Source organism: Pollicipes pollicipes, unplaced genomic scaffold (assembly GCF_011947565.3).
Source record: "Pollicipes pollicipes isolate AB1234 unplaced genomic scaffold, Ppol_2.1 Scaffold_4881;HRSCAF=5763_pilon_pilon_pilon, whole genome shotgun sequence".
Taxonomy (NCBI): domain Eukaryota; kingdom Metazoa; phylum Arthropoda; class Thecostraca; order Pollicipedomorpha; family Pollicipedidae; genus Pollicipes; species Pollicipes pollicipes.
In genome coordinates, this window is record NW_023596576.1 from 8,579,568 (window position 1) to 8,603,802 (window position 24,235).

Genomic DNA, 24,235 nt, shown 5'->3' on the forward strand with positions numbered 1-24,235 from the left:
GCGCCGCTCCGACCGGAGACTGTTCGTCTCGGAGTCAGGATCGGAGACACGCCACCGCCGCCGGCCCGAGCTGGGGCCGCTGATCTGCTCGCTGCTGCCTGACCGGGTCAGACGCGACAGACGGCGACCCACGCGGCGACCCCAGGTCGACCCATCTGAAACGGGGGCACCAGTCACCAGCGAACTTAGTCTGCGGTGTGGACGGATGGAACACGTCTGGCGTGGTGCGTGTGCGCACACACCGGCGGCTGTTACATAGGGCTAAATGAGGATTGCAGGGGTCGTGTTGTGCGACTCGGTAAGGGCTCTGATCTGAGGTACGTTTTGTTTCTGCTGCGTTACCTCGTAAGCTGGAGATAGAATAAGAAATTAAAACCACGATACCGTCATGCCATGGTTTGCTGCTGATCCGATGATACTATTTGTACCGCTTGTTTCTGCTTGGGGAAGGCAAACAGCCGTCTATGATGCATGTTTGCTTTAAGCATGTCCAACAACATGCAGCGCAGCTCAGCAAGCGAGACATATTAGGCAATAATTTGTGAAAGTCGAGCTGCACTGAGGACAGGCTCTCACATGAACATAATCTAGTGCGGGATATAATTCCCATGCAACAATAAAACTCGACCACAGCTGACGATAGCAGCGGTAAGCCGTGGGCACGCTGGCTTCCCTTCACGTACGGATGTGCCCTGCGGCCGCGCAGCTCTCAGAGCTCGGACGGACTCGATGAGTTTGATCGGCTTGAGCGCCCAGTGACCCAGTGCGGTGCGGTCAGCGGCTGGGAAAACACGCCCGCGGCGTGGGTAGGGCTCACGGTACGCAGCCCATAGGAGTCCGGTAGTAAACGAACGCGCTCCGACTTCACGCGGCCGTCTTCCCAGCCTGGTCGGCTGTTGAAGCCGCCGAGAGGGGAGACGCTGACGGCCGCCAAGGTCCGTCCGACGATCCGTCACTCCCGTGAAGATGGCATTCGCCGCGCGTCGCCGCTCGCGCCGGCCGAGCGTTCCCGCCGCGGCCGTCGGTCTGGTTCAATGGACCGCCACGCGCCCCACGCCGGTAATTACTTAGCATACGGCTGGCCATGGCACCAGACGCCGCTCAGAGCAGTGAACCCATCAATCAGAGCGGGCTGGGCCCGGCTGGCCGCGGGACGCGTCGCCGCGGGGGGTCTCCCTGCTGACCGGCGCCGACGGAGCGGGGGCGGTGCTGAGGAGAGCGCCGCGGCCCCTCGTGGGCGGCCGCCACGCTCGGTATAGAGGGCGCTGCAGATGTGCTCTTTGCAGTCGCCGCTCTGCAAACGGACAACACGCGGACATGCTGGCATTCGGCATATTGGTGTACGTGGTTCGCTGTTTGGTCGTTTATTTTTGCTGGGAGCTATTTTTCCTGGTAACTTAACATTCCGCTGTACAAAATGTGAGTACGCCATTCTGATTCTCAGTTCATTTAATTTGCACGTGTGCGAATCGACAGGAACAAAAATCATCGCATCCTATCTTGGTCTTCGTTGCAACGCCACAATGTAAATTTGGGGCCTCGATTGGTATCCCGCAGTGCACAACTTGTCTTCTGTGGAGCCATCGTGGATGTGTCAACGGATCGATGCCGGCTAATTCATTCTACCACAGCGTAGCTACCCAAACTGCTTCTAAACGCATCACACAATGGACTAGCGCCGCTCAGCCGGCGAGAGTCGGCCGATCCCGCCGGCCGGGGCGGAAGCTGTGGCGGAAGCGAGTGGTTTCCGGTCGTCAGCCGGCGGGCGGGCGGGCGGGCCCGCGACCCTGCCGCGGCCGCCAGACGGCCCGTCCTCGCACCACCGCCGGAGCGGGCACAACGAGCTGGCCGTGCCGACAAAAAGCGCCCGCGTGAGCACACCCGGCGGCTCCCGGGATGACACGGGACGACAGGCTCTGGCGACCGCTCGACGGACCGGCACGGGCCAGGCCACACGAAAGCGGTCACATTTCCCAAAATGCCTATGTCGACCGAGTTTTGTCCTTTTTTGTCAGAAGTAATGTGGCGCGGGATTCTCTACGGTTCAGTCTGTCGGTATCACTACGACATCAATGTCGCAGCCGAACCTTTTGTCACGTCCTTGTTGGAAGGCAATCGTTGAAGTTTTGGCCCGATAGGGTTGAGTTTGATAAACAAGACACAATAAAGCCTGTCACGATTTCTGTAAAGGGTGTTTTCGCTCCTAATCGAACTACACATGAATATGTTCTCCATGGACGGTAGCATGTTCTCCATGGACGGTAATATGTTCTCCATGGGCTGTAATGTGTTCTCAATGGACGGCAATTTTTTCGCCACGGACGGCAATGCGATATTTCGACCTGATTGGGACAGAGCCTATACTGGTGCACAGTCTGGCGTCACAAGGCGCCTTGCCATCGATCAGGTGCCTGCAGGGTGATCTGAATGGCCCGACTCACGGCCTGGAATGTCTAGGCAGCAGCCAGAGCTAAGCCCCGCCAGCGCTGGGCTACACCCGGCTCAACCTGACAACATTGCATTGGTGTATATGGAGGAAAGGTTGATATGCTGTCTGTTTTTGTCTGCTTGCTCTTTTTACCATTTTATGCCATGCCTTGTGTACGTGACCAAATGCTGACAGTCCAAAATTTTGGGCAGACACGATGGACACGATAGACAAAACTTAACATAAACGTAAAGATAAGAAGACCGGAAGCACGCAAAAGCTGTTTACCGACACGTAGCATACCGCACGCGCCTGCGGTGTGCTAAAATCGGTTTTCAGTGCAAGGTTTTGAGCAGGGCCCCCTCCCCGCCTTCTACCGTGAAATCCTATGTACGCCCCTGCCCGGAACAACCATAGCCCGCCGAAGAAACGAGCCTTGCCGCTCAAAGCGGCACGAAAACGCAACGAGCGTGGCGAGCACGACAACGCCGGCTTCACAGACGGCCGCCGTCTCGTTCGCCCCGTCACAGCGCTGCAATCCATCAGCTCTTACCGAAGACGCTCTGCGGGCGTGGGACTCGGCCGCGCCGGTCTCACCGTCCGGCAGTCAATCAGCGCCGCGCGCCGCCCGCCCCATGCCCCGGATGAGATGAGCGTGAGACATTCGAACGCCGGCCGTGATTTACTCGCGGCCCGCGGTCGTCTCTCTCTCGTTCAGTGCACCCATCGGCCGGCGGAAGAGGCGCGCGCTCAGCTGCTGAGCTGTGAATGCCGCTCTGCAGCAGCGGGCCGCGCTGCGACCCGCCGACCCGGCCGGCTTTCAATGCATATTTATGTGCGCTGCAGAATTAACTGGTCATGGTTGTGCAGTTTCGCCGGCCGCTATTAGTCGCGCGGATGTGCGCGCCATGAGCGGCGGTCTCTCGGGCGTTCTCCTTGGGCTGGCTCGGAGCCGACCGCACAGTTAGACGGCTGAGAACGTGACAGTGGCGTGAGTGACGGGTGACGCCTCGCCACGACAGCTAGGCGTATAAACCAGCGTGCCAGCTCGGGGAGGAAGCAGCTCTATCCTGAATGAACATTGTCTCGAGCCGTACAGAAGCTTTCAATATCTGCATTACGAAATACAAACAAATACGCAATCGCTTTGGATAGGGAGACGGCGCGTTGCGAAAGTACGAAGGATGTTAACGTTACGCTAAAATGGGATTAAACAGACCAATAGCCAACATTCTCGAGAGCTTTCGCACGTACCCAAAAGAATCGGGTGCTTCTGACACACGATCGGCATGACCGAGTGACGCACTCCCACGGACGCCTGGCGCGTGCGGCATCGCGCGCCGGGCGCGGTGGGACCGCGGGACATGTCACGACCCAGCGTTGTGACAACACGCGGGCGTCGGGAGCGCCGCAGCCACGGCCGGCGCGTGCCGGGGGCCGCACCTGTGCGCGTCCCGCGGCCGATGCCCGGCGATAGGGCGGCTTTCTCGGCCCCGCAGCCGCGCGGCGGCGGCGCACGGACGCCAGGTCAGCCGGCGCCCAGCCGCCGAACTCGGCCTCCGTGGTCCACCCGGCATGTCGGACTGGAGCACGGAGGTCGAGCGAAATACGGACGGGAGAGAGGGTGGGTGGAGGAGAGGAGCGAAATACGGACGGGAAAGAGAGGGAAGGTGGCGGAGAGGAGCGAGATAGGGACGGGGGGGGGAGAAAGAGGATGGAGGAGAGGAGCGAAATACGGATGGGAGAGAGGATGGAGGAGAGGAGCGAAATACGGATGGGAGAGAGGGTGGAGGAGAGGAGGATATGAAGTTATATCCTCACGGTAGTCAGTTATTGTGCTCAAGAGCGAAAACAGTGCGGCTCTCTTTTTTGCGCTCTAACAACATGTGAGCTGCATGAAAAATAAAATTGCATGAATAAGCATGGGCGTGAATGGAGAAAGAGGTGGGGAGAATGGATTTCACGATGTGGGTGAGAGAAAACGAAAACTATGTCTTTTATGTCACGGACGATTCCTTTCTATTTGCTGGTGTACAAACCTAAATATTAGTGGGCAAACTCTCAGTGGAAGCATGATCACGTTGTTGGACGAGCTATTTTACACTGATGCGACACTGTTTCCCCAATATGGTGGTACTACTTTGAATACAATATCAGCAAACTGTGTCGTCTGAGCTGAAGCACGGTGCTGACACTGTTCGCCGATAGCGCGGCCGGCTTCTTCAGTAACATTGTGGTTAGCGTTTTTCACCCCGTCATTGATATCCCACACTTCTTTATCGGTGTAATTACACAGTATGATCACCATAAACGGTGCTATGCGATCGCAGACGAGTCAAGCATGACACGTAACGGACTATTTGTAGGGTGTGGCCTTACCTTTGCGATGCTGCTCGTCGGCCGATATGTAGATGATGGAGGGTTTGATGAGGGGCGGCGCTGTGGGGTCCTCCGGGTCACCACCCTCCTCCCGCCGGAGGGGCGACAGGCTGACCAGCTGGGGGGCCGAGTCGGACCCCCGACGCCGAAACAGGCGCATCGCCACACCTGCAGCCAGAGCAGAAGGAGAAGGTTACGGCCAGCTGGGTTGAGCAGACGGCATATTTCGAGGCCACATCACCCGTTTGCCTGATCTGTTAGCGACGAATCCACGGTAAAACATATCGCAAAAAAACCTTTCCGCTCAAGCTGTTACTCTTAACGCTGAATAACCGGCCATGATCGCTTTGTCCAGAATCAATGTATTCTGTGCTTTTGTAAAGCGCAAGTTGGAAAAGAGAAAACAAAAGTCAGGTTACTCTCAACTGCTCGATCATCATGAGCAGGTCAACGTTGCACGATTTATCAAGAAAAATGTTATAGATAGTTATCATACATAGTCACACAGTTAGATGTCATCATACGTTACGGCGTTTAGTGACGCGATGCCCTCCACCGATATATTTAGCGTCGCACCGTCCTTTACCGACAAGAACGAAGACAAAATGTCGACTGTTAACCAGTTTCAAGCACAACGGTTAAGCGCCACAAGCTAGGCAGAACCAACTGTGGGGCATATCCCCACGAATACTCTCCGCCAACTGAGGCTATGACATCTAAAATCGCGCGCTCGTAAAAGGATTAAAGAATTGGTGTTTAAGGCGTCTCCTAATTGCACTGGCAGCTTGAGCGAGAAGGCTCTGACACCGAAATGCACTTGTTCAATCTGAGCAAAATTCGAATACCCGAAATGCTGCCAAACTGCTAGCCTACCCATTGCATTCTGCTGTAACGATATGACCTAAGCCGCTGTCATAACACAGCTGCATCATGTGGTAATTCGTACTTCGGCCAAAACTTCCGAGATTTTTTAGAAAGGCGTAAAGAGAAACTCACGGCGACAAAAATTTTCTGACGAATAAGGGACTCATGCCGGAGCTTTTAAATATTTAACTCCAAAGAATATTTTGGCGGCCCACTAAAGGCTTTTAGTGGGACTGAAACCGCCGAACACAGTTAGATATGCAAAAATGCTTGCACGTACACTGTACCAATCCATGCGGTGTCTCTGTTGTTTGTGCCAAGAGATTTACCATTGTGCTGCAACAATCCAGAAAAGTGTATGCCTTGACACGGGCCGCATGGAAAGTCTGTATCGCCTGGTGTTGCTATCGTCATGGCAAAGCTTTGCTCTGTGGCTAAACGACCAAAGATGAGCCGTGGGGGATGCAATATTAAGGAGCTTGAGACTTAGCGGAGTTCGAGAACTTCCTTTTTGGAAAAAAAACTTGGCCCTTTTTGGAAAGGCCACTACCTTCAACCCATCCATTAACAGAACAATGCTAGAACATCAATGTTGGACCTGATGCTATACTTCTCGCTTGTAAACGGCATTCCGTTCCGTTACATCTCTTTCAGACAGCAGCTCTCCAGCACAATCGTGTGATGCATCGACATCGGTTCAATAGCTTCGGTTCTTAGTTCATGCTTGAGACTGTGGGGTGATGGTAATAGTCAATTCGAATTCCTCCGCAGAAGCGTAAATAACAGGCGGCTGTCCATCAGACATCAGAAGGGCGTTATTAGCCAACCGTAAGTGCCTCTCAGCCTCACACGTCACCGCCCACCGCCGGCCGAAGAGCTCCCGGTCCTGCGCCTGTCGTCATGGCACGTGGAGCCCAGGACCCGCCGCAGTATCGGCCGCCCTAGCACCGGCCACTGCTGACCTGACCCCTGCCTTCTGCACCGTCTACTGTCGCTGGACAGGCCTCGATCCAAGCCTGGCCGGACTCAACAGTGAAGCAACACGAGAGGTGACAGCGGTGGGACTGCAACAAGACCGCGGGAGTGTGCCTGCGCGTGGATTGTTTGGAAGCAACATACCTGTAATGAGAAATTATGAATGTAAAGCGGGATTTTAGTGGTATTCCAGTGCGCAATTAAGCCACTCCGCGGCATGACATGAGACTTTGCAGAAGGCCCTGTGAGGGAACGCCGTCAGCGGCTGCCACTGATCCGCCTGGAGGCATTGTGCAATGTGCACCCGTCAGCGCAGATTGCAAACAAAAGCGACCAAAGTGGTGACGTCATCAGCCGGCAGCCACGAACTCGCTGCTTCCGGCAGCAGGTGGTGGTCCGTGCGGCTGGCGGCACTTCTCCACCGCCTTCTCCGCGTCTGGCACGCCACGCCAGCCGCAGCCGCCGACCACTGCCGGCCCGTCGCCGCAGAACGGGTGGCGGTGAGCCAACCCCTCCCGCTTCCCGAGGCGCCAGGTTCGCACGCGCGCAGGCGGGGTGGGTCGGAGGTCAAGGCCCAGGGCGGCGGTGGCGCGCGCGCGAGGCCGCTGACGGATAAGGGCGGGGAGGTGTCGGTCGGCCGGACCGGTCCTGGGCGGAGTTGACACCTGACGGACGGACCGGGGGAGGCCGATGAATAACGACACGTGCCCGCGACGGCAGCCGGCAGTAAAATACCATATTGGACTTCTGTTTCAGCCTCCATGAGTAGGGGCTCGCCAGAGTAAACAATCACAAAGGACGGGCGACGGCGAAATGGATGACCGACCATCTCGCGTCAAACACAAAAGAAAATAGATTTGTTACCGGGAGTGAAAAATTGGAATGTGAGCTCGCATGGATTCCTCGTTCAGCTGTTCAAGTTTTGAATGCATTTATGGAGTGTGGCGTGATAGAACACACGACCTTTCGCTTTTGTTCTTCCCGAAGGGCAGTGAGGAAAAGAAGCGAAGAGGCGTGCCAAATGTTCGAACGAAATAGTCGGAATGTTTTGACGCGTGTTTCGAACAAGGCTCACCGTAAGCACGCAATCATTGTGGAATGGTGGTTGTGGCAATAGCAAAGAAACTTCCCTTAAAGCCGACATTTTACAGTATACCGTCCACGGAGCTTTGTTCCAGCAGCCTTGCCACAAGAGAGTTTCTTAACATTGGCCATTGACGCCATTGTATCTCAGTGAACTGATCCTTTCTTGGCAGCATCTTACCTCCCGTTTAAAGCCCCATTGGCCACAAACATGCATGAGATTTGCCTTGTAAAAAGGCCGTCAGGTTAAGACTGGAAAAAGACGGGCTATCGCAGTCATCATGGAGTCTGAACAACAGCGGACCAAAGGAGATCTTGATAAACAAAACATTACCCATGGCACGGAACGGAACATCCAAACAACGGAAAGCCAGAACAGTGCTGACGGTTTCGAAAGAGCTTGTGTGGCAACACTCAGCGGTGGTGCCAAAAACACACATCGCGCTCGTGCCGGGTCCGAAACGGTGTCGAATTACCGTTCAGGGGCAGGGGAGGTGCCCATCTCGACGGGCCGGGTCAACCGGGCACAATGGGGGGGTCAATCGGGCCCCGGGCGTGTTTCGGCGCAGCGTGCCGCATCCGCCACCGCGCCACGGGTGCGGCCTGCGGCGTCCGTGGCGCACCTGCCACACGCTCGGTCCCGTGACGGAGACAAAAACGGCGCGGTCGGTTCATCAGCCGGCGGCGACTGACGCAGAGCGGCGGCCGGTGGCCAGCTCGTCAGCGGTGCGGTGCCGAGTGGAGCGAGCCGGCGCCGAGGCGGAGCGAGCGGAACGCCGGTGACAGTCGCTGAATGCTGTCTGGGTCTGTGAGCCGATGACTCGACTGCCTTGCAGAACGGCGCACCACCATGACGACTGTCTGAAGCGTACTTACTAAAGCTCTGCGAAACAGTGAACGTCTGCAGGTTAGAGTATGCATGTAATGCAATTAAGATTATTTTTCGATTAATGGGTCTGACATCATGTTTCACTTCAATGTATATCGTTGAATCTATGCCTGAGTCATTCACCATTCCATGACTTGACGATAAGCATCGAAATGTCTGTGTTTACTTTCCGATGATCCGTGTTCGCATCTCGGCAGTCGGAGGCCTAACCCTGCAGTTAGTGGATCAGGTGAGTACAGCAGGAATGCAGCGCATTGTGTGTTATCGCGCTGGAATCAGAAGCAGCACAACGCCGGACAATGACGGTGGGACGCTCTGTTGTGGCAAAGGCGGATACGGCGAGCCTGAATTAAATGCCCGGCCTTGGCGGACCCTGAAAAACCTGGCCGTGATGGACCTATTTGCGCCACCAGCGGTCTGATAACACGCCGGGGTTTCGCCGCCGCAGCCACGGCCTCGCTTCCCACTCTGTTGTTGATGTTCCCCTCCGCCAAGCCGTGCACGCTCGGCCACGGCGGCGTCGAGAGGCGAGAGCATCACACACACACACACACACACTTGGACAGTTAGCTCCGGCAGAGCGGCGGCCGGCGGCGCCATAAATCGGCTCTCGATCGACCGTAGAAAGAATCATAAAGGCGGAGATTGCGGCGTGGCCAGGCCGCCGTTTCCGTTAATGCTGTATTTCACGCCCGGCATGTGTCCACCGGCCAGTAATGACCGGTGGTGAGCAGACACCGGCTCCAGACCGCACGCGGACAGGACGCCGACGTTGGCATGGCGACGCCGCGGACGGCCGGAGTCGCGGCGTTTCGGGCGCGGCCCGAACCCCCAGCTGGCGGGCGGGGTGCACGAAACGGACGGGCGGAAGCCAGCTTGGAGCGCAGGACGGGTGGGTTGAGATGGCTGGAAATCATAAGTCTCAGTGGCACGCTTAGAGGATGGACGAATCCATGGAACCGAGCGGACGTAAAATGAGACGAAGCCCTTCGAAACGGATACGAAATATGCATACAAATTGAGAGGACAAGACAGAGAGGGAGACAGACGGAGACGTACACGTACACACCGCTTCAGTGATCAAAAGGGGGACCTAGCCGGACAGCACGACCCCAGTCAACGCGGGACGAGGCGGAGCGGTCCGCCACCACCGGGGGAGATTCTGCCCAGTCAGCACGTCACCGTGAACTTCTGCCGCGCTCGGCACCGTGAACTTCTGCCGCGCTCGGCACCGTGACGCCCCGTCCGATAGGCAATCCCCGACGCCGACGCCTCCCGTAAGCTGAGTTGCGTAATGACGTCGGCGTCGTGACATTTAATGTCCCCGGTAAACATGGGCCTACACCACAGACTAAGCTGACCCCGGGGACGGCCCGACCAGCGCGTGTCAGGGACGGAACGCGCTCAAAATGCTGACTCCTCGGTTTCTGGACGGTGTGGCAGAGATAAGAGCCTAATCTCCTTATGTTGGCTATTGTTTGCGGCAGACAAGCGTGATGGGTTTTGTAATTAGATATGACTCAACCTCACAGCTTTCTAGTGGTGAACGATGCTTGGAGCCAACGAGAAAAGAGCCAGCGAGTCTCTGCCCGTCGTCCTCCGACTCCACACGGTTTTTGCCGCGTCCTACATCATACAAACCTCCCAAGCTGCGTGTTGTCTGTCAGCTTCGGAAATTGACGCATCAGTCACATGATCAACAGCGCCTACCATGCCTACTATACTATACTGGTTAACTGGTTAACTATCAGTTGTATCCAGTAGCAGGACGGTGACACACGTCAACTCAGTGTATGTGGTGCATGCCATATAATTGTTTCTTACTTGGCGGCAACCAGAGCGCAGTCCGATCCAACCCGAAGAAAACATGGCGCATTACTGACAATTCTAAAACTAGACCACTAAGTTTCCAGCCCCCAGTCTGCGCTGCAGAAGCCCGCACAAGCCACACCCATATCCTCTGAAGTAGTACCCCCGACTGCGCACAAACGCTGCTCTTTGTCACACGGTTAGCCGTCCTTTTGACGGAGGTCGAGGCGGCACCCGGCACCGAGGCACGAGCCCGCGGCGAAACAATGCCAGTGAAAGTGTCCTCTCTGGCACCCCAAACAGTGGCCGTGGAGACCGCTGGGGCTCACCTCCGGACGTGTGACGGACGGTGACGCCCCTGGTGCCGGCGGCTCCGTGACCGGCGCGCGCGGGTCGGTGACGGCGAGCCCCGCTCCGATGGCGCCCCGAGCCGGGCCTGACATGACCCGCTGCGCTGAGGTCGGACCGATCCTCGCTGACCCCGGCGGCCGACAGTGACGGTGCCAATCGTGCGCGTGCGCTGAGGGGCCTCGAACGCCATGACGGAGCATGGACGGCCGCCGTCGCCGCCGCCGCCGCCGGTGGTCCCTCCGCTCGGAGCTCATCACGCGTGTTGCACAACGCTGCAGGGGGCGCCGCCCAGGCCCGGGAGCCCCCTGGCCGCCGCCGACGTCACGTGCCGCCCGCCCGGTCACGAGCGCCGTCGTCACGGCCGCTTGAGGTGCCCGGAGAAAAAGATGAAAAACGCTGGCCCGGAAAACGGGTCGGGAGCGCGACCGATCGGTGATAGCGGTCTGTGATAACCTGCATTCGCTCGACCGGCCGCGGCTGTCTGCCTGTGACGAGTAGCGGTTGCCCGATGGGGCATTGTCGTCGCGAGCTCTCCCGCCCGGCCTCCCCGGCAATCCTTGGAACAATGCGATCAGCTCGCGACCTGCGAACAGCCCCGATTCGCTCCAATTCATTTCGCTGCAAGACAAAAGAACTCATAACTACTTCCGCAAAAGAATACGGGGCAAGCGTAGATGTGTGGCAAAAAATGTCCGCGGCGTTAGGCGGGGTGTTCAGCAGCGTGTGCGAACAGGGAGGTGTTAGTCCTCCAAGTGAGGGCACGTGGTCCAGTCAATAAAGTGACTACATGTGTGACGCCGATAGTAAGCGCATGATTCGCTATTTTTCTCACACCTAGGACTAGTATTGATGGCATTTTGGCGCATGCCTATCAGCTGTCCACCCAATGTTGTAATGAATGCCACGCGATGGCCACTTCGTATGAGTCAGGTTGGCCTAAGCTCGAGCGGTGATGTGGGGATTCACGCACGTGCACCAGCGGGACGTCACTCCCCTAATTACTAAGTCCAAAATAAACACTCAGATATGCCGGATTACACTGGCGGTGGTTCGAAACCTCTGATTGGAGGCGGTTCTTGAATTAACTGTGTTCATCGTATTATCTATCACAACCAAAACAAGCAGTACTCATGCGCCGAGTTGGGGGCGGAGTCTGGAGCTTTAATTAGAGAGGCAGACCAATAATCAATCAAGGTCATCCTTGATGCAGACGAGAAGTCAATGTGGCGGCATTCAATGTGGTCTGAAATAGAACTTGCTCTATCTCCCATTTTTATTGGTCATTTTAATTAATTTCATCTCCCAAATTTCTACGCTTCAGTATGTGCGTTCACTATGTTCTAGGCCATACCACATGTGAGCCATGATGGCTATGACATCATGATGTATGCATCGGGAGAGTTGCAGTGAGCAGCGTGATGTACTTGCAATCTTTTTTTGACACTGATAAAGTTACAACAAAACACCGTGGGAATGCAACACTTCCTTGGCTCAAATTAAACTTCAGGAATCGCATAAACATTTACGACATAGCATACCAAATACACGGCATGCCTCAAAGTTAACCATTTCTGTTCCCCGTCTTTGTTTGTTTTGAGTTCAACGACCTTCTACACCCCCATGCCATTCAGGCGATGAATATCGCCGGCGCTTCATAGTTTTTTTGTACAGATTTATCCGGCGCATTGGTTGAATAGCTTGTTGTGACCAGCGCTTGCGCCAAGCAGTGTTTGTTTCTAAATGCTGACTCCACCATCCGTTCGCGAAAGTCCATTTTAGCGGGAGAATTTTGTAACGAAAGTATAACGTGCCGCAATGGTTGGCACGCTCCGCCCGCCCTCTGGCTTTGAGCGCTGCACGTTCCTTGGATCCCACCAGTCATTGACCCCCGACCTATGGGAGTTTCTCGTGTGTACAGGCTTAAGGTCGGGCTAATGTTGGTGCTATCATCTTCCAAGCTCGTCAAAGCCTCTTCTCCGATAGTCTACTGAGTCTGAGCCTTTGTGGCGAGTGATGAGGTATCGAACGGTCAAGGAAATATCACGAGGTGGTATTGTCTACGGCGACTGTATAAAGCCCGACAACGTAAATAACGAGGCTTATGGGTCATACCAGACCAAAAGTTACACCTTGAAAATTCGATCAGCCTGCAATGGTTGTAATCGTCTCGTACTAGCATTCAAACAGCATGATAGTACCGTAGCTTTGTTTCGCGTGACGTTGAACGGGGCAAGCGAGCGTCAATTGCGATGTATTGCAACCGCAATCTATTATGAGCTCAGGGTTCTTATGTTGACAATTATCGACCTTCAATGTACCAGAAGGTACTGGCGAATGACGCTATCAAGCAAACAATGGTTGCATTGTCAAAACCCGACTTTCAAGCCGTGCTCATAGTCACGAATGTCCACGACCACGAATGATGCAGTCATGATCATGTCGAATAAAGTTGTTCTTGGACATTATTGGCGCTGTCGTCAATGCAAATCACCAACACCGGTCCATTAATACGTGTATGTTTGTCTTTGGCGCACTAGCTGCACAGGCAGAGAAACGCACTCAGATGTATTGAGAACATCTTCAAAGAACTGCTTCTGAGTCGACGGAGCTACATGAGTTTGGACCACATCAGCCACATCAGCCACATGAGCCGAAATGCTTGTTGTTTTTTTTTTTAAAAATAAACAGATGGTAGTCCATGTCGATACAAGCGTGGGTGACGCACTAGAGGGAAACTTTGCCTGGCCGGTTGGAGTGTAGCGGGTAATTTGGCGAAGTGCAGTTCACACGTCTCATCCTTTCGTCACGGCCTCCACTTAGATCCTCAGAGTCCGTCATTTGGCGAACCGAAACGTGGAAAGATAGTTCCTTGACAGTCCCCGATAAAAAAACTCCCACTGGCCCCGTAGCTAGCAGTCTCCGGCGTTTGCACGTGCATGCACACCGAAGGCTGGTTTCTAAGTCACGCCTCTCATGTCCTCCATGTAATGCACTGATCCGGGCCGCAGGTAGTCTTTGTTCCACGCCGACCCTTCAGGCCCACCTATCTGAAATACCGTGAGGTTCTCCGACACAATGTGACTGGCCGTTCATTTGCTGGACCGTGAGTAGAAGTGAATTCAGATCGCATGGTCGGAATAAAATATTTTCTTCTGTACGTTAACAACAGCCGTCCAGATATTTTTGGCGCATATTTGGCATGGAACCTTTAAAAATAACAAGCGGTCTGTAAGGCGTTATCGCAGTCTGCAAGGCGTTGAAATCGACCGGATTAACACCAGTGTTTGGAGAGCCTTCATCACGAATACTTTCCATCATCCTGGGCGTAACTCAGTTTGAGCACGTCTAGTGACACTTCCTAACGTCCTTGTCACCCTAAGAAACATGCATGATACGCGTGTGAATAAACATTAACACCTACGTACCATAACAAAGACGAAACATTGATAACCAACAAAAGCGCAGTGTAACTAACCACCAATGGACAGCGAGTGAACGCGCGTAGTCCGACCTCAAGCCAAGAAAACCTTGAGCACATTCCACGGTGCCATGACAGCCCAGAGTCCATGGAGCGCACCACGAGGACTCTGAGGGGCGTCTCCAAGGCATTTGTATTCACCGCCGCCGCGGTAACGTTGCGTCACGATTTCGCGCAAAGCAAACGGTCAGTCACGCCGGTGCGGGATGACCTCCGCCGTGACCGGCGCCCACCGTCGGAGAAAGCGTTACACATCTGCGTCCGGCCGCCGGAACGACGCACACCCGGCGCATTCTGAATCAGCAGGCCACGTTGGCGGCACCCGCGCTTCAAACGAGGCCGCGCGCGACAAAAGTAAGAGTATGAATACGGCGAGGAAGTCGCGCGGGCCGTCGGCGCCAGCGGGGCGTGCAAGGGGCGGTGGGGGAGACCCTCGGCGCCGCCAGGCACCAGCGCCGGCCTCGCCCGCCGCGGGGCCGGGGGAGGCGGGGATCGGGGGTCATTAGCAGCGGAACACTGACACGCCCTGTCGGCTGGACATGCGTCACGACCGGACTGTCGGCTGGACATATGTCACGACCGGACTGTCGGCTGGACATGTGTCACGACCGGACTGTCGGCTGGACATGTGTCACGACCGGACTGTCGGCTGGACATATGTCACGACCGGACTGTCGGCTGGACATATGTCACGACCGGACTGTCGGCTGGACATATGTCACGACCGGACTGTCGGCTGGACATGTGTCACGACCGGACTGTCGGCTGGACATATGTCACGACCGGACTGTCGGCTGGACATATGTCACGACCGGACTGTCGGCTGGACATATGTCACGACCGGACTGTCGGCTGGACATATGTCACGACCGGACTGTCGGCTGGACATGTCACGACCGGACTGTCGGCTGGACATATGTCACGACCGGACTGTCGGCTGGACATATGTCACGACCGGACTGTCGGCTGGACATGTGTCACGACCGGACTGTCGGCTGGACATGTGTCACGACCGGACTGTCGGCTGGACATATGTCACGACCGGACTGTCGGCTGGACATATGTCACGACCGGACTGTCGGCTGGACATATGTCACGACCGGACTGTCGGCTGGACATGTGTCACGACCGGACTGTCGGCTGGACATGCGTCACGACCGGACTGCGGGACGCGGGGAACAGGGGAACCGGCCCCGCAACCGAACCGGCCTCAGAACTGGGCGCGGAACTGATGAACCGGACGAGGACCCGCCGACAGACAGGCGTAGAACTGGTTGGGGATACAGTGGCTGATTTCTCTGAGCCGGTACTTGTTCTGGCTTGTATGTGATCTTATGTGACATAGAACAACAGATCCCATCCGTTGCCAATGTCGATTTTCCATCCGTGTTGGTAAGTAAGCCTTTGCCTTTGCATGAACCTCTTTGTGTCGACGGCTTTGTTGGAAAAGATAAACATTGGGAAGTATTTTTAGCAATCCAATATTGTGCACTGTATTGTAACATCATTAGGCTGAGGTAAGATAAAAGCTGGGAACAAGGACGCTCAACAGAGCTTGGGAGCCAATAAGCCAATGGGGTAAAGGCCAGGAGGGTGGAGAAGAGAACCATGAGCAACACGATGCACACGATGCACACGATGCGTAAAGATACGCAAGGTGGGGACTATATCTGATGCGATCATATCATACCTAACCATATCCGACACCACATAACCTTACGAGGGACGACAGTAAGTGCACGGAGGCACAAGATAATCCCACATGTTATGCTTTCGTTCAGATACCACGTCTACCTGTGGTGCTGTGGGAAGAATGACGTAAATGATAAATGCAGCGACAAAGTGGTCGTGTTGACAAATGCGCCATCTCGACACAAGTAAAAACAATAGCGAAAAACGAATACATGAATAAGCGCACTAATATGCAAGTTTATAGTTTTACCCATCTGCAGACCGAAGGTCGTGTCCAGTGACTCGAGCTGTTTTGATTCGTTTCATAAAGTCTTCTCATTTTTCATGACAAAACATATCGTAAGAAGTTACCACACTTGGATAACGTTTTCAGTCACTTTAATCGGACATAATCGTTTTCCATGTAAATGCTTTTGCATACAGATCCGTCCAATTGACAAGCAGATCCAGTAAACAACACACGTTGTACTGATGCAACGGCTTATGATTTATGATTTAGAACATCCTAAGAAATTGTGGAAGATCTCCGGGAATCATTCATCGCTCCAGAACACAAATATTTGCATTGTTTACAGGCAACACATTCGTCAACGCATTCGTCGGGTAAGCGGCGGAACGCTGGCTTCTGTCATCCAATGTAATTGTTCACGACAAAAAATATCCGTCAACAATGCGTAACATATTCATGGGAAACAAATGTTGCGCGAAGCGCAGCTTTCTAAAATACCTAGCTTTTGCGATTAACGTAATGCACACACACGCAGTTGGATGACACTGACAAATCAGCACAAATCAAACGTGGCTCACACCGGTAGGGAAAAGCCTGACGTATCCTGCTCCTGCCTTGTGGACGGGACAGCAGTCAGCCTGTGGTCCGTGAATGCGCGACCCAGGCTAGCCAAGCTGGTGTGCAGTGAGGCAGCCCGGCCGTTACAATCCATAAGTCGGAGCGAGATTGTGTTCGGTCGAGATGACGAATGGAGAATAGCTTGGAAATTGCTGGGGAGCAGGTGGCTGCCTCGATATCGGACCATGATAAAAGGTGCAGGAAACACACCCGTGCCACTCAGTATACAGGTGTACGTTTCAGCTCACAGCCCAACATTTGGCCGAACCTATTTCCAGCGCGTCCCCTCCGGATGTCGTATCTTCGACAGTCGTTACCTGTAATGTAGACGGGCGACGGTCACACGTCTGGCAGCGGCGGCCGCGGCCCTCCGCCTCCCACCCTACGTGCACACGACTCCGGCTCGGCCGCGCGGCCGACCTCGCGCACACGCCCCGGCGCACGCCAGACGACTGGCGGCACGGCAGAAACGCCAGCAGAAGCCGGCCGCGGCGTCAGCAGAGCCGCCGGCGGCGCGGCAGCCGCCCGGCGGCGGCCGGGGCCGACAGCAGAAGGCGGCCGGCACCGGCGCCGTCGGCTCTGATTGGTGATTGGTCACCCGCTGCCACGGCCGAGCGACAGGCGGTGATGAAGGGCCGCCGACGAGCTGGCGGGGCGACGAACCTGCCATCGGCGCGCGGCATTCATGCGTAGGATGTAACCGTGGCAGAGCAGTCGAGGCCTGGTTTGTGCCACTTGTTTTGTTGTGGGCCGTGGCAGGTCCTGATATGCACGCGTGCTTATACTGGGGTAGATTCTTCACTTATTAAGTGTTTCGCATATATATATATATATATATATATATATATATATATATATATGCATGTATATACTTATTATATATATATATATATATATATATATATATATATATATATATATATATAACAAGGAGTATGAAGAATAACAAGTTACGCATGTATCTCTAAGAAGAGGTAGAATACATGCTTATAGAGTCGACGGCACATGCATTACTTGAAGGATGCAGTGAGGCATTTGCCGGCGACTTAACAAATATGAATTCTGTCTTTATACATATGTATATATTTACAGGAATATATCACCGACACATGCCTTACTAGAAGGATGTGGTGAGGGGAGCTCACAAACCAGCAGCTCACAGTGATGTCCTCCTATTGGAGACACAACAAAACCATCACCATTTTATGATATTGCCTCGTTCTCATTATTTTATGTCGCTACTTCACAGCGTTCACGCGCAAAAACAAAGCTTGGTTGGCACACTTGAAGGGCCTAATCTCCCTCCCAATAAATGTTTGGAATGTTATCAAAAATAAAACTTTATTTTTTTAGAAATTTGGTTTTGGTGGTCGCACTCTTCTCTTCTCCTCTCTCCCTTTCATTGGGCCCTTTAAGCCTTGCGCATCATTACACATACATCTAGCAACCAATTATCTTCATTTCCTCGTAGTTCCACCAGAGAGCAATTTTGCTCTCCCTTTTCTTTATGGCACCTTCAAAGCATCTTTGTTCCTTGTCTGATCAGATGGCTAATTAACCTGGCCAGTCGGGCTTCCACCGGTAATAACTGTGTTTTATTTTTATCCGATCAGAGAGGTCAATATGCTCGTGTAGATGATACACAATACACCGGTAAAACATTTGTCCTAATGACTTTTTGATAAGGGAAGCTTTAATCGAAGTTGCGTTAAAAACCCCAGGGCTAATGATGAAATTCCACCGGGCGTTGCGTGCCTGTGGACTATTGAAGTGGGTTTACCCGTGGAGCCGTGTGGCAATCCCGAAGTATCCGTGTGAGTCGCCTAATAACCGAGCCGTTACCGTAATGCGCGCGTGCCTGCGCATCCAGAGGATTCTGGAATCCAAGTCAGCCGCGATGGTCGCGTGGGTCACACATCGCAAGTGTGCCGCCCACGCGTCTGGTGCGGTGGGGTCGACGGTGACCACCAGAACACTTCATTGATATCCGGTGCACGTGTGAAAGCTCATGACCAGCGAACTGTGCATCGACAGCGTGAGGTCCACTTCTTGCGGAGCCGACGTTGCGCGGTTCTTCGCAGGCAGCTGCACGCTCGGTCGGACCGAGTGAAATCGGAGTCATAAACTGGGACATTTACACCCTTCATTTTACATTCACCGTGATATGAATTCAGCGTAAAAACCGGCGTGCTTTTTGCCACCGGCTTCCTCAGTGTCGTCGGCCCGGCCAGGCTATTATTAACTGCCTGACCGTATCACGCGTCACGCGCTGCATGACCCACTGGCTCAGACGTCCACCCTGCACTGGCTCAGACGTCCACACATCGTTCCACCGCGCACGGTCGGTCCTGAAGCGTGGGCGACAGGCTCGCCACGAATTCCCCACGTCATCACCGGCCTCAACCGAGGGAAGCGCCAATGCATTTGCATTCGCATTGACCGAAGTGGCTTCTTTAGCACTTTAAAAGTCCGTGCTATTGACGGCCGTCGTTCCACGGGCGCAGCCGGTCGCCGAGACCATCCCGGCATTGTAAAACGCGCTCTGCCTACGTAATGCGCTTCTTTTTCAGGCGAAAAACAGATTGGCCGAGTCTGCAGCAGCTTGGGTCGCCAAGCCTCGGGCCCAGGTCTTCGGTCGTGGCCACATCGCCGCGGCTCGTGAGCTGGTCGGGCGGGCGCTTCCGCTACGCTGCGGCCGGTGGTCGGCGCTGTCGGAGGCCGGCCTCCGAGCCACCTGTTGGGCGCCGGACGCCGGTAACTCGCCCGGACCGGGCCCTGATGCGTGGGACCGGCACGCCGCCAGCGTCAGTCGTGGGAGCAGTCTGCGGGCCAGCTGCTGCGGCGCTGCCCGAGTTGGGACCGCGGCGGCTGGCTGGTGCAGGTGCTGCAGTCATCCCCGCATGTCCGGTGCTCGGGACTGAAGGTGCGCTTGCCAGTCGTCCAGGCTTCGTGTAGTTGGGTGGAGAGCTTGCTCACAAGAGTTCCGCCGGATTGAAGCTGTCTGTTCATGTAACCTCTTCCGTACTGAGGTAGATCTGATGCTGACGGGGTCTGTTTCCGATAATATATGTGCCATGTAGTCCAGCCGAGAAAAGTTCCATGATCCAAAGATCAGGCAGACAGAATACCCCATTAAAAAACGTGATCTGCTTCATGCACGGATATTCATACCCACTCAAGTACAGCCAGATCAAGCCGCGTCCGATCAGGTGACCGAGGTCGCCGCTCGTCGCAAGGGCGGAACAGAGCCTGGGTCCCTGCGGGCCACGCGGACTGACACCCGGCTCACGCCACCCGAGTAGACATGGTGTGACCCGGCACGGCACGTGACACGATCATGGGAGGGGTGGCGGGGACGGCGGGCGGACGGCGAGCCGTGGCAGTGTCAGGAGTCGTGACCCAGTTGGGCCGGGGGCGGCCTTGGGCCAGCGTCGCCGCGGCAGGGAGCACAATGTCTGATGACAGAGCAGCTGCAGCGATGACGACGAGCCGGAACCGGTGGCGTCCGGGCGAGTCGACAGGGACCTTCCAGTCGGCTCTAACGGGCTCACTTACCCGCCAGCCAATGCCACCCGTGTGCAGAATTGCCTGCTGTTCGGCGCAACGCTCCTAATGACAGGGTTACATCACGTGTTTGTGTGCATGTCAGCTTTGACAGTTACGAGGACATCTTCAAACGGAGAAATGACCTTTTCAGTTTCAAATAATATACGACTTGATTTCACAAAGTTTAATTCGCAAGTATGGCACACAATGACCATCTGTCTCGGAAGCGAGACAAGTGACTTTTATTTTTAGGTTTGGTAGAGCTCGCATTGGAAACATCAGGCTGGCAATTCTATGCCCAGTAGTTATCCAGCTTAGTCCGCGACATGTTCCAGGAAGTAGAGCTGAAAACATATTCAAATTACATTAGAATGAACAGCGAGAGAACATCGTATTTCTGGCGCGACCTTTATTGTACCTACCATTCCGAAAACGCTCAGACGCAAATGGCACCACGAAACTCGGGTAGCACGACAGTATTTGCCGCTACACTAGCGTCGAGGAGCGGATCGTCACAGGTGAGGTGACACCCTCACGTGACAGCTGTGACGCTGTCGGTAACGCCGCTCGTAGCGGGTCACGAAGACGCCGGGTCAGGCGGAAACTGTACACTTCCGGCTGGTCGATAGCTGACAGCAATGCTTGCACTTGGTATGTTGGTATTGCCTCTTCCTTCTTATCATGAATATAGAAGTAACAAGCACCGCGTGCTGTTGAAGAGGACATATCACTGAGCCAAACGGACGGATGCAATGGCTCTCTCCGCGCAGTAATACGCATGTCTGACAACTGCTCCATTTAATCAAAAGGCCCCGCTCTTGGCTATTCCTAGTTGTCTAGTAAACGATCGCATCTTGGTCTACGCGTCGCAGCTACGCATCGCACCGATGCCAGGCCAGCCGGCGTGCTTATAGCGCAGCGGCGCCGGTCCCGGCGGGGATCCACTTCAGAGCTCGGCGGGGTCCGTCTGTTGACCGCTGGATCCGGACGGCGGCGATCCCAGTGGGGATCCTCTTCAGAGCTCGGCGGTGTCCGTCTGTTGACCGCTGGACCCGGACAACCCCAGTCCCGGCGGGATCCACTTCAGAGCTCGGTGGGGTCCATCTGTTGACCGCTGGATCCGGACGGCGGCGATCCCAGTGGGGATCCCCTTCAGAGCTCGGCGGTGTCCGTTTGTTGACCGCTGGACCCGGACAACCCCGGTCCCGGCGGGGATCCACTTCAGAGCTCGGCGGGGCCCGTCCACCGACCGCTGGATCCGGACGACGGCGATCCTGGCAAGGATCCACTTCAGAGCTCGGCGGTGTCCGTCCACTGACCGCTGGATCCGGACGACGGCGATCCCGGTGGGGATCCACTTCAGAGCTCGGCGGTGTCCGTCCACTGACCGCTGGATCCGGACGGCGCCGGTCTCCAACTGCCGAGGTCATGTTTACGGCGAGGGCTGAGCGGGGAGATCGGTGGGTCTCGTTACAGATCACCTTTCACTAGGCCGGGCCTCCTCCGCCCTCCCTGAGGCGCCGGACTTTTCACAGGAGGAAACAGAAGCTATGCTATGCATAGCTACTGTTTACCTTGCGCAGCTCCGGCTATGCATGGTCCCAAGGTTTTTCAGGACACCTGTTTTTGCATTCACTGATCTAGGTCTGCCGTTGTCTGACAGACTTTCCTATTGTGACATCATGTTTACACCCTTTTTGTAACTGATTCATCACAGCCGGTTTTTGACAGTTATCCGTCTATCAACTGCATGCCGGAGAGGTTTGCATTTTCCTAGGTTACTTTAATGTTACCGGCGTGGTTTTCAAAGGTCAGGTGGTAGATTGGCTGCCCGCGATCTACCCGCAAGGTCCTGTCCTGTTCCATACTAACCCCGCTGAAACATGCCCGGTCGTGGGGACTTAACTGTTATCTCAACCACTCCGGAGGGATGGCCGTCCCGTACTTCCCGAGCGGCAGGAGCGACCCTCCTCGGTGGCAGGAGCGACCCTTCCCGGTGGCAGGATCGACCCTCCCCGGTGACAGGAGCGACCCTTCCCGGTGACAGGAGTGACCCTTCCCGGTGGCAGGAGCGACCCTTCCCGGTAACAGGAGCGACCCTCCCCGGTGTTAGGAGCGACCCTCCCCGGTGGCAGCAGCGACCCTTCCCGGTGACAGGAGCGACACTCCCCGGCGACAGGAGCGACACTTCCCGGTGGGGCGGTGACGGGAGCGCACCTCCGAGTTCATAGGCCGCCCCTGCCCACTCTCCCGGCCGTTATTACCGCGACCCGGGCCCAGGTCGAGGCCCGGAGATGGCGTAACGTAGAGTCAGCTGCTGCAAATGGCTTCCTATTGCCGCGCGAGGTGGAGTCACACCAAGCGTGACGTATGGTATCCGGCAGCGCTCCATCCTTTCCGGGGTCACCGCCATTCACATCCGATTCCCAAGACAGAGCCACAATATTGTGAACACCTACCCGGAGGAGACAATAACGATTCACTAAAAAACCCTAAGACTGTTATCGGTGAGTTGCAAAAAGCAAAACAAGTGCGTCTTGCTTTAGCCATCTTGTACACCGGCGCCATCTTATTTCACTGCGGTGCCTACAATAAGTAAACTGCACTCGTGGCTATAAAGACTGCTACAAACGTCGAAATTCACATCAGGTATATCAATGATTAATTGTTACCTCATTTCTTCCAGCACCTCATAGTGTTTTGAAACTTTGCTATGCCCACCATAAGAGCTCATAATGTCCCAAAACCAGAAGCGAAATGCCTGCCCTTGCCGATGTCCAGTAAAATGGATCAATGGCTGATTGATTGCATGCATGAATGAACATTTCGCAAACCAACAGGAAAGTGTTCCGATGCATCCACAAATAGCTTCATCGCACGGTGCTCTAATTACCAGAGCGCTGTTAGAATTGCATCGACACCTGCGCGGTTGCATAATTGCAATCACCATTCTTCAGTGACCTGACCGGTTGCGTGGCTGAATGGGAGCGCCCGGCCGTGTTCGTGCGCGCGATACTGCCTGATCCCAGCTCGGTCGTGATCCTCGCGGCATGACGACACCGCAGCCAGACACCTAAATGGAAACATCACTCGTCTGGCAGGAATATGTTCCAATCAGTAGTGGTCTGGAGCGTTCACCTTAAGACCACCCAGAGCCCAGACCCATAATTGAAAAGGCTCGGTGTGAAGCTATACGACGGCGGTATCATCAGCATTGCCCATACTGCGAATAACTTCGACGGCTTCGTTAATTATCGGGAGCTAATGAAAAAACGCAGTGCCTTTGTCTCCTCGGCGACGGCAACACGCAATAGATTTCGTCAAGCTCGCCTACCGGAAAAAGTATACTGAAGGCCCTCAGTGACCATGCTTCCGAAGAGGGCAGTCTATGGCATCCAAACTGGCGGCTCAATCAGCGTGGACGCCAGGACAACGGCTCCCCGGCAGAGCACCAGCTGCTCGCGGTCAGCCTGTGGTCCGAGCCGACGGCGCCCGCCGCCAGTGACCGCACCACCACAGCACACAGTCGCCGGTGGCCGGACTGACGCGACTCCTCCAGCCGCTCCCGGGCGGTCCGGAAGCGGTGCGTCGTCGGGCGGCGGCACGGCCCGGCCCAGACACGCCGGCTTAGTGCCGGTGCCGGGTGTGACGCGGCCGTGCCGCTCCGTCGCGCCGGCCGCGCCGCTCCAGGGCACAGGGGTCAGACTCGCGCGGTCGAGGGGACCGAAAGAGAGCAAAAACTGAACCGCCACTGCAATGTATGTCTGTCTGTGTCTATTTGTCTGTCTGTCTGTCTGTCTGTCTGTCCGTTTGTTTGTCTGACTGCCTGTCTGCCTGCTTGTCTGATTGTCTGTCTGTTTGTCTGTCTATCTGTCTGTCTGTCTGTCCTACTGT

General features: G+C 55.2%; 1 long non-coding RNA gene across 1 annotated transcript; it reads right to left on the reverse strand.

Annotated features, from left to right (window-relative positions):
• Positions 1-50: 50 nt before the first annotated feature.
• LOC119100992 (uncharacterized) lies at positions 51-17,214 on the reverse strand. The gene is made up of 3 exons (XR_005094490.1): positions 17,113-17,214; positions 4,808-4,975; positions 51-155 (listed from the first exon to the last, which is right to left on the reverse strand). It is a non-coding gene; the product is annotated as an uncharacterized LOC119100992 (long non-coding RNA).
• Positions 17,215-24,235: the final 7,021 nt, after the last annotated feature.